The sequence below is a fragment of the Aplysia californica genome, unplaced genomic scaffold (genome assembly GCF_000002075.1).
Source record: "Aplysia californica isolate F4 #8 unplaced genomic scaffold, AplCal3.0 scaffold00072, whole genome shotgun sequence".
Taxonomy (NCBI): Eukaryota; Metazoa; Mollusca; class Gastropoda; order Aplysiida; family Aplysiidae; genus Aplysia; species Aplysia californica.
This window is the reverse complement of record NW_004797342.1, coordinates 1462214-1472851: the sequence shown is the minus strand read 5'-3', so window position 1 is coordinate 1472851 and position 10638 is coordinate 1462214. Positions and strand designations below refer to the sequence as shown.

The 10638-nt window shown below is 39.4% G+C and overlaps 1 protein-coding gene across 1 annotated transcript in view; it reads left to right on the top strand.

Moving 5' to 3' along the window:
• The window catches only part of LOC101854558 (cyclin-dependent kinase 18), a 49472-nt gene that overhangs the window by 26603 nt on the left and 12231 nt on the right, over positions 1-10638 (top strand). The gene's annotated exons all lie outside the window — the stretch shown is intronic.

Below are 10638 nucleotides of genomic sequence, written 5' to 3'. Positions count from 1 at the left end.
CCCCCCCTCCCTTTTCCAAATTCTTATTTCTACTTGTAATCCTATTTCTGTGTGCCACAACAATAATTTTGTCATTTTTGCCTCGAGCGACGTCATGGGTTATTTGCTTTGGAGTCCTATCAACGTCCTATTATTGGGCCAGAAATATGAAAATCACCCGCCTCCAGCAAAGCACTGTGGTCATCTATCAACGCCTTTCTATGGAGGGCGCATAAAGTGATAGCTATTTTTCTTTGCCATTACTGTAAAATGTATAATTTGCCAGCATTATAAAACATTGCACCCTGTGACAGACTGTGCGCGCTTTATATTGAAAGCAGTTGAGTGAGCCAAATGAAATATCAGATATGGAATCTTGTGTAGTGCCATGGACAGAAAGTTAATCGTCTGGTGGCTACACAACAAACACCCTTACCCCTCTGTTCTCCTAATCTCCCATCTGAATTGTGGATGAGCAATATTCGCAATATATAAGAACATTGCCCACTCCGGTGCACCAGTTTTCCTCCCCCGTTTTCGCTTCCGTTTCCGTTTTCATCCCCACGTTCTTTAGACACGATTTTGCCCGTATTCACCCTGCATTTGCAGTATAATGTAACCGATTATCACCCCATGCGTATAACTGACACCCTTTTCTCTCTTTCTCTCTCCCTCTCTGTTTATCCCTCTCTTCCTACTCCCCTCTCCCTCTCTCTCTCTCTCTCTCTCTCTCTCTCTCTCTCTCTCTGTATCTCTCTCTCTTTTTGTCTCTCTCTGTCTCTCTCTTTTTTTTTCCCGATGTGCGGGTGTGGTGATATTCTGAGACGCACCGCACTGTATCACTGTTGTTTGCTGGAAATGTCAACCTATTATCTTATGAAAAATTAAATTATTACATTATGCTCATTAAAATTCAATAAGAAAAGAAAAGTAAAGCTGAAAAAGGTACATATCATATCGGATGCATCATTCAACCACAAGCAGGAATTTAATTACAAAACCTTAAGAGTTATATAGATACATATTCGAAAAAGCAATACACACTGATGTTTATTCTGACAGTATAATAGTACTGAAACATGGTGTGGCTGTTGTATACCACCCAGAATCTTTATGTTTGTTTTCTTCGATGCCTTCGTCATCGTTCCTTTTCTCCCCCGCCTCCCCGGCCTCCCCAGCTTTCTTTCCACTCGTTCCCCCTTCGTTGTCCAGTCGACAATACTCATACGTTACGCTATCTATTATTTTCTGTGAGCCTCTGTTCTTCTAGACCTGTAATGAGCCCATTGCTGGTGTCTCAGCGACCACGATGAAAGAGCAGAACGCTTTATCTCTATTGATTAAGAAATATACTGCGCTATTGTGTCCGTTGGCCATGAACAATGGCCACTACCGGGCACGCGCTGGGCTATGGGCGTACAGCACGTTACGAGCGCTCTCCCAAGAGTGACCCAGGATTTCAAACTATCGATCTACCTAACAAGTACCCCGACCCAGCCAACTGCCCAACAATCTCTAGTCACCACCGTCTTCTCTTGCGTTCCACCCCTACCACCCCCTCCCCCACCCACCCTTCACTTTTTTCAGTCTCTCAATATTATTAAATATACAATTTTATTATTCCCGCTTGGATCAAGGAAAATAGGTTCCAATCTCTTGCCCCTCCCCTTTTTTTTTTGTTTCCCTTGACTCCTTCTAGTGCCTTGCTTGTATGCCCCCTTCCTCTCTATGTTTCTCTCTTTCTCTCTTTTTCTCTCAATCTTTGTCCTTCGTTCTATCTCTCGGCCTGTTTCTCTTTTTCGATACGACAATATCTCTTTCTTTATTATTCACTATGTGCCCATCTGTCAGTCTGTTTGTCTATCTATCTGTCTGTCTGTCTTTCTCTCTCTCTCTCTCTTTCTCTCTCTCTCTCTCTCTTCCATAGCATCTCTATTCGCTGCATCTTTATAAAAGTGTAATCTACAGCCTTACTCTTTTCCGATATGCTCTTACATAATATCTTTTGCAACATGTTTTCATGCCATGTACTCATGTGTGTAGACGCAAAAAATATTTCCATTTCCAGGTTTGTTTATAGCCATTACTCTTTCCTCTTTCTCTCTGAAATTTTTTCCTTCACATCTCTTTCCATGCCATCCAACCGCCCTGCTCTTCTCCGTTTTCCCGTAAATTCCCACTAAGGGCTCACAAAGCGCCACAGCTAATCAAACCGTATGTCCACCTTATTCGCACTGGCGCCTTTTCAACCGCGGTAACAAAGGCAACGACAGCCCAGAGAGCTTCTTAAAACCCATACGTCATCAATAAGTTACGAGCCTGCTTTGAAGTCGGCGCATGCCACCAGGCAGGCTATATTGGTTTCTCTCAAACCCGCTATTATGTAAAACCCGGCGGTCAGACGATGATCAGGGCGGATATGAGAAGAAAAGTCAAGCCTCTGAACTGACGCTCCGCTCGGAGGAGGAGAGAATAGATTGTCCACTGCAAAGGGGACGATGTTGATGATAAGGAAATCGATGAACCAGTCAGTCTGGAATAGATTATTGACTTGCTGATGGATTAGGAGGACAGGGAAAGGTCGAACTGCGTGACATGAAACATCACGGACAGAGCGTCTAAGCTTCTCTCCCGCCCCCCTCCACCCACCCCCCCCAAATCCTCCAATAATCTTTTTTCTTTTTTTTCTTGAAACCCTCTCAGCCTACTCAAGTAAAGGAACTTGAAGAAGACTGAGTTTTCACTTGTTTATAATTTTGTACACGACTTCCGTAGAAATACTTGGGCTATTCAGCCACACTTAAAGGGCTTGAGTTTGATTCACATGAGGGTAAGGTGTTCATAGCGTATATCAACCTCTTTGTTGATGTATATCTTTCACCTCTCCGTCTGGCATTAAGAGGGCGTGGCCAATGCAACCGACGTCAGTGCGGATGTAATTTGTGTCTATCTGGGCATAAAACACGTCCTGCAAATTACAGCAAACAACTTCAGAGCTTTTATACCTTTGAACACATTGATTTTGTATTGATAAAATAGGACAGCCCGATTCTACATCGGTACATCCTGATACACAGGTGCTCTAAAACAGCAGATATTGCTTTGAGGTTTTCTTATAGGAAAAGAAAACAAATGTAAGATAAAGGTTCTATCTCTCCACCCAACTAGTAATAAGCATTGTATCTACCTACACTCCATTATCAACTCCATAAAATAGATGCCCACGAGTGCTGTTTTTTTTTTCTCTTTTATCAGGTTATAATATACTTTTTACCTTACTTTACGAGTGACATGCAGGTGCTATTAAAGATCTACAAAATAACATGTCCAGTGTAGAGTCTACAGGGTAAGGTACTAAGTTCATCACTAAATGTTTGCTGCTTTCGAAATGAGCTTAATGTTGCTATTCTTTGATAGAGTACTAGCCAGGACATTGTATCTAATTCTTTTAAGGTGATCATCTCTTTGAGAACTGAATTGTGGGATTTCGTTCTGATACCTGTCGCACACAACAGATTGTAGTAATATATAAAGTTTGTCTGACCCATACATACTATGCCTCAGATTTCACAAGGAGCCAAAATTGGCAAGACCTCATTCGCAACCAGTTAGACTTTCTCTCAAACATCGTAGTCCCGGCATCGTGTTTTGGTCGATGAGTCGTCTTAGCGACTCCTGTGTCAAGAGTGGCTTCGATGTTGAGTCACGCGGTAACGAAACCACAGCTATCGTTCCGAACTGTGAAAAGCTGAAACTAACGAGGAATAAAAGTTTTATGTTTCGATTGGTCTTTGGTTGGGTTTTCTGTTTGTTAACAGGGAAATAGATCTCGAGTAGAAATTAGTCCAATAAAACTTAGATTCTTAAAAAACAAACCTATGGATTTTGCCATTTGAAAAACCAACTGTTGGGTATTTGTTTACTACGGGGTATTACTTCTTTCAGAAGTGCAAAGTATTGCAAACCCCAGGAGTCCAACTATCCGTCCCTATATGACTGGAGAGAGCCAACGGGAGGGTAACCTATGGAAATACCTCAACGTTGCTCATACTCATACTTATGAAGAAATGAATGGTAAAATGAAAAATAATATACTTCCCGTGTTGTTGTTGTTGTTGTTGTTGTTGTTGTTGTTGTTGTTGTTGTTGTTGTTGTTGCCATTGTGGTCTCTGTTTCTGATGTTGCCACTAATATGCCTGCTGTTACTATGACTCGCCCTGCTACTAGTGATAAAGTCACTGAGACCTTTAACGGTATTGCGGTAGCAGTTGTGATCGGTATCGTTGTTGCAATTGTTTCCGAGTTTGGCTCTATTGCTACCGTTGTTTTTCTGTGAAATCGGCATTTGCAAGATTGCATCTCTGTATGTTATAAGACAAACTATTGTTTTTTACAGCAGACACCGCCTTCCAAGGATCATTTTATGAACACGAGATGTGTTGTTTATTATTAGAAACCTTCTCCCGTAAGAAAAACATGTTGTGTCGCTCTACAGTCTATTGGAGGCTCTTTGGAGTTAGTAAGTGAATAATATAGAGCATCATCTCATCGCCACCCCTTCCGTACCCGGCAGCTACTAGAGACCGTGACTCACTCTTCAGGTTCATAAAACAAATCACTGAAAACCAATAGTTTTGTTTCTAATATTTAACCCTTCTCCCCTCATCAAACAACCCTATACCTCGGCCCTTTCTTTTAAGCTGGCCCAGCGCGGAGACTGCACTGAGATGGCTCCGCAGGTTGGGCTGTGAGAAGTCGTACCTCTACTCTAAGATTACAAAGTTGTATCTGCTCAGTTCCTACTTTTGAGATATTTGACGTAAGAAATGTTGAGTTTCATAACATGTCGAGCCTTTTCAAAAGCAGTTATTTGAATATCTCGATTGCGACTCAGAATTATCGGACGATTTTGATAGAGCAGATAGAACATTTGGTCTCTGGCCTCATGGTATTAGTAACTCAAAATGGCCAAAAATGTCACATAGAACTTTCTAATTCTAAGCTAACGAAATGTAGGAAAGAGTTGTCATTACAGCGTGTTCCTAAGAAGACAGTTAAATAAAACAACAAAAACAGTTATCCATACTTAGCAGGCCAGTAATAGCTCGCTTTATTGTGTTGGCATTCTTAAACGTATGCAATAATTATATTAAAGTGTTTCCTTTTCGGGCACATCTTGGTTGGTGCTTTTTGCAGTGAGTCTTCAATATCGCAAACCATAGGTCCGAAAATCTCAAATGCAGTTTGGTATACTTAAGACTATTTATCAATACAATTTGGTTTTTGTCTTGTATTTATTTAAGCTTCGTAACGTTTCTGTTTTATCATGATAATTTTTAGATGTGGTATTACCTCTTTTCTGTGATATTTCTTTTTGGTATATTTTTATTTTTTGCTCGACAAAAGAAAGAGAAAAATCCAATTAAATTTGAACCAAAAAGCTTCTTCACGGCGGGTTTTTTTAATGTTGTTTTTTATTTTGTTTTTAAAAAAGGAACAAAATTGCCTAGCTGTTTGTTTCTTTTTATTTGAGGTAATCCTATCGGCTGTGCTGCTCCACGGCTCGGGAGTGACGAGGGTTCCACAAGGAATATTCCCTGGTCTGCTTCTCTGACTTCGATTTGAAATTTTATCCGTGTGCAATTTTAACTAGCCGTGGGCTGCCTGGGGTGATATGGCGTGATTTGGCGTGACGCGGTTTTTATTTTTGTTGTTGGCGTTCTCTCGGATTAATCAACGCGATCAATAAGTGCCACACCTGATGGATGGTGACGGATGAAGAACTCTTGTGTTTTGAAAAACCGGATCAGAATAATAAAACAAGCCTTTGATTTGGAATAAAGCAGACAGAATCTGTGACTGAGATGAATGGGTTCCCACAGCATTAAGACGGTCCTTAAGACATGTGCTGATTGTTGGAGGAGTATTGACATTGTTCAGCCTTGTTTTTCGCCACTTTTTCCAATCGTTCATCCGATGCTATTCTTCTGGGTTTATCAGAACAAGCGTTTTAGCTGCTATATATCTCTGCAGTCTAAATAATGTTATAAAAGGGTTTAGGCTCAATTGCAGAAATACCCTTTGTGAGAAAAATCTTATGCAGATCACTTGACTTGTTCGATTTCCCCCCGAGTCAAATGCATTGTGCATTTTTAAATTTAGTGAGACATTTTCTCCGAAAATGAAAAAAGGACACCCGATTCATGGCAGAGGGCTGGGCATAAATCTGTCATAAAATGTATATATAAATAGATCCCATCTCACAGCCCCTGAAATTTGTCAGATTCGTTACTAACTGTGCTATGATGGCTGGGGATCTGGGTGGTGAGAAATTTATATTGACATAATTATAGTACTACCCAATCCTTTCTATTGCGCATTTTTTTTTTCATTTATTGTTCTTTGATGGGAATCACACTAGAAAGGTCTAGAACAAAAAGTTTGCAAGCGTGGTCTCAAACTGAAGTATGGTTTACTGTTTTAAGTAAGTCGTAATCCCGTAGTTAGAGTTGCACAACAGAATGTACAAATTAATATGTTTTATTTGATTAAGCTGGTCACTAAAAGGCCAGATGGCTCTCCTCCCACTGAACATTGACCGATGGCTGCTAAGCAAAGAAACGTTGCTCTGAGCAAAAATGAGGTGTGTGTATGTGTGTGTGGGGGGGGGGAGAGGGGTGCGTGCGCGTGCGCCCGTGTGGACGGAGGGGGGCGGAGGGGATTAGGACAAGTATGAAATAGCTACCATCGAGAGTTAGACGAGAGTTTAGTTGTGTCTTATTCATTTGCAGGACTTCAAGTCAATATTAAAGATACAGACAGTATTTTCCTAGTCAAGGCCCGGAACCCAAACGTAAGACTAAAGACATAGATGAAAAGAAGGGCGATGACTGAATCCCCCACACACAAGGAAAATATCCACACTTCCATTCATCGAGCAGATGCGAAGTATGACGTCACCTGACTGCGAAGAGCGACAAATGGGGCTAAAATTGTCCCACTTGCATAGTTGCAGCTCTGCAACAAGACATTTCCCAAGCGTGCGCGGTGCTTTACGCCCAAAACATACATTGCTTAACTTTCACATTGAATCTACATAAACAGATAAATGGATATACATAGCGTCAGGTTTCGAACCAGAGACCTGTTGACTTACTTTACTTTATCCGTCCTCTTGTACCTCTAGAGTGTCGAGGGGAGAAAGAGCTTCCTGTCTTTAGCAAGTTTGATGGCCTGGCTGGATGGGATATTATATGTTCTCAGGGTATCCCGGACCTATTGAATGAGAGGTAAACATCTTAATCTCTAGACCATGAGAGCCCCCCCCCCCACCCACCCCCCTCTCTCTCTCTCTCTCTCTCTATATATATATATATATATATATATATATATATATATATATAAATATATATATATATATATGTGAAGCGTGCTGACAAAATGAGTTACTTCTCACTATCCACAAATGCAGATATTGGCCAAATATTGACACCAGGGTCAAATTTCTAGGTTTTCTATTGATGCAATATTCATTAAGTACTAAATGCCTTTAGTTATTTCATACTTACTAATTGTAAAACCTTAACTTATAAGCATGACATATCTATTTCAATAGGGCTCAAATCCGAGAAGTAACTCATTTTGTCAGCACACTTCACATATTATATATTATTTTTTATTTTTTTTATTTATTTTTTTTACCTTTATTTATTTATTTGAATATATACATAGTGAGAAAACTGATTATGTAGATAGATAGATAGATAGATAGATAGATAGATAGATAGATAGATAGATAGATAGATAGATAGATAGATAGATAGATAGATAGATAGATAGATAGAAAGATAGATAGATAGATAGATAGATAGATAGATAGATAGATAGATAGATAGATAGATAGATAGATAGATAGAATTAATGAATGAATGAATGGAAAGTTCGATGCATGGAATTATATATATTTACAAAAAAATAAGTTAAAAAAGCTGATTATCATGATTAATGAGACAGAGAAATTAAGGTGTGTGGGGCTTTATTTCATTTTTATTTAATTAGGTATCGTTGTGATGGAGAATAGAAAAAAGATAGGGACATCTAGAAATCCTTCATATAGTCTCTGGTTTCGAGAAATGTTCTCGAATTACATTCTATTAGGTCTCCACCACGTTTTCCCGTAAACTCAAACCCGATTCAATTTCCTCCCAACAAGTAAAACGGGGCATCAAAGCCACCGAGCGCTGGCAAAAGTGATTACCGGAAGGCTGTAAGCGACAGTAGCTGAGAGTGACGCAAGCAGTTAGTAGCGGCCGCGCCTGGAAGGAACCCCGTGGAGGGGCAATCGCCTGTCGACGACGGGTAATTCTGCCCCCAAAGTCCGCCATTCGTCAAATATTGCTAGGGTCAACGTGCGCTGGCCACAGCGTTTATCTTAATCATGTAATGTAGTTGACAGAAACGAAAAAAAAGATGTTTCGGGTTGTTTTGTTGCTGCTTTTTACTTGCTTTTTTTCTTCTAGTTAATGGTGTGCTGCACATTAAACTGTCAATGTCGATGGGATACCACCTGGACCCTGACAGGGCTTCAAACTGATTGGGAAAATTGGAAAAAGTAAAATAGTTATCTAAAGAACAACTTTTACTTCCAAGTTTCTGGCCACTCTACGCGATGAGTTTGGGAATGATGGGTTGTGTCCTGCCCTCCTGGACAGCCTGGGAGATTTAGTGTAAGCGCTAAACAAAGAAATAAACACCAAGACTATCCTGCACATCATTTCCAAAATTACAGCATCATCCTCCCCCTCCTCCTCCTCCTCCTCATCATCATCATCATCATCATCATCATCATCATCATCATCATCATCATCATCATAGACCAAACAATTTCCCTATTTCTTGTTTTGTTTTTCTTGAAGCCTGACAATCTGCACCATGTTGGCACATTTTTATGTAACCTTCAAATATCGGCACCTAAATCAGGACATGAGACAAAAAATTAAATTAAATTAAGAAAAGGTTATCAACAGAACTTGGATTAAAAGTATTCAAGCAAACGCACAACCACGGTCAGCAAAATTCAGTTGAGAGAGTATACATGGCGGTTGTAATGTAATAACACCGTTGTGGCCGGACTATTGTAAGAGAGCGAAAGTAACGAGAATTTCCTCCAGATAACATTGAATGTTATTCTATTAACTAGTCTGTGGATGTTGTAGCCAACAATAGCATAGACATTCAACTTATGAAGGAAAACGTGAGTATTGAAACAGAAACCGGGAAGGAAAGTGGAATGTCGCACACCACATGAGGTCCCCGCTGCCAACGTATCCCATCTCATTAAAGACAGTTCTGAGAACGGTTGACTTTGAAAAATCTATGGCTCCAGCAATGTCTCGAATATTGAGCCTCTGTCATGACGAATGAGTTTTTCAACGAGTTCAGCATTAATTTTTTTTCTGACTTGGAAGACATATCACAGCCTTTAATTATTTTCTCATCGTATAGATTTATACGCCCGTCTTGAGACAAATCAGTTGTACTGATACATCGGTAGACTGTTAACATGCTTAAAATATTCTTACCATAAATTATACTTACAAGTTTTGCCCGAATTTCAGTGAGATTTTCCCCCTTTTTATTTTACGTGAAGATCTTGCTGCTCTGATCTTGTCCTTTGAACTAGTTTGTATAGTGGTTGCCATCTTTATTGCGATGCAGTAAAGTGGTTGCATTGGTTTTGTTTATTTTACTGGTGCATCCAAATCGAGTATTCCCTTAACTCTTCAAAATGTTTTAGATAATTTAAAAATATTAGACATTATTTACGTATGGACAATCTCCTGTTGTTTCTGGAACAGCAATCGTATTTTGGTCGAAATTGAAAAAGATCTGAGATTTATTTAGGAATGTGTCCTACAACACATTTTTTTCAAGGTTTAAACGTAATAGAGAATGACAGAAAAAAAACTAACTAATATTACAGTGTAAGAACGTCCCAAATTATAACTAAAAAACAAAAACAAAAAAACCCAGTTCTGAATAAATAAATAAAATGTATTTTTATTTCAATAATTAAAAAAATAACATCCCACTCCCGAAAAGAAAACAAAAGAAATTTTACAGATTTACGCATCCAGGCCCAAGCACTTTATCGTTACTCTAGAATTACAAAGCTCCGTCTGCTCACTATATTATGCCTAATTTTGAGAAGGTTGACGGTAAAAATTTTAGTTTCACTTGATGCCAAGCTTTTTTCGAATGCCATTCTCTGAATACCTTGATAACGACACCGAATAATTTTTCGATTTTGATAGAGCAATTATAAAACATTTGTTTTCTGACCTCATGATCATAGTAACGCAAAAATGTCAGAAATGTCAGATAGAACATTGTAATTCTAAGGTAGCGACATATTGATGTTAGAGATTTGGAACAAATTAAGTACATGAAGTGAATGCTACCGGGACATTTTAGAAAACCTTAGCCGTGATTCTTGGCAGTAATAGCATGGCCCCTGGGTTGCGAACATCGGCAAGTTAATGTCCCATTGTTTCTCTACCCCAGTAAAAACTTAGCCAACGTCAACATTCTGTGTGATAATATGTAAATTCTCTCTCTCTCTCTCTCTCTCTCTCTCTCTCTCTCTCTCTCTCTCTCTCT